This window comes from Corythoichthys intestinalis, chromosome 15 (assembly GCF_030265065.1).
Source record: "Corythoichthys intestinalis isolate RoL2023-P3 chromosome 15, ASM3026506v1, whole genome shotgun sequence".
In the NCBI taxonomy this organism is placed as follows: Eukaryota; Metazoa; Chordata; class Actinopteri; order Syngnathiformes; family Syngnathidae; genus Corythoichthys; species Corythoichthys intestinalis.
Window position 1 is genome coordinate 14,099,940 of NC_080409.1, and position 555 is coordinate 14,100,494.

Genomic DNA, 555 nt, shown 5'->3' on the forward strand with positions numbered 1-555 from the left:
GAATACGCAAAAAGGATCATATTTCAGTGTCATTGACAGTGATAGGTATCCAATCAATTTTGACTGGAAGGGGCGAATGAAATTTGGTTCATTTACGCCTCCCAGTCAAAATGCATTGGATGTCTGTCGCCGTCAATGGCAGCCAACGGGTTAATTTAAAAAAATCAATTGTGAGAAAGAATGTTTGGTTAGTGTAAAAACAGCTAATTTTGTTGGAACCTTGGATCCAAAGGTCGCTGTCAATGGCAGACGGTGACTTTGTATGCTAGTGAGTGATGTTATCCGTCGCCATGGTCACCGGATTACCAAGATATTGAATATGTCAATTTTACGAAATGATGTCAGCAGCCAATCACAACGTTTCCTGATGACATCACCTCTAGAAAGATGGAACATCGTATTTTTATTTTAAATAAAAACAAGATCCAAATTATTCAAAGAAAATCATTGCAAGCAAGCAGGTTTTATATGGGGGAAAAGTATATGAGAGGGAAATGAAAACATGAAAAGGGGCAGAAAGCGAACAATTGAAAGTCGGACGGCGCCCTCTGGCGG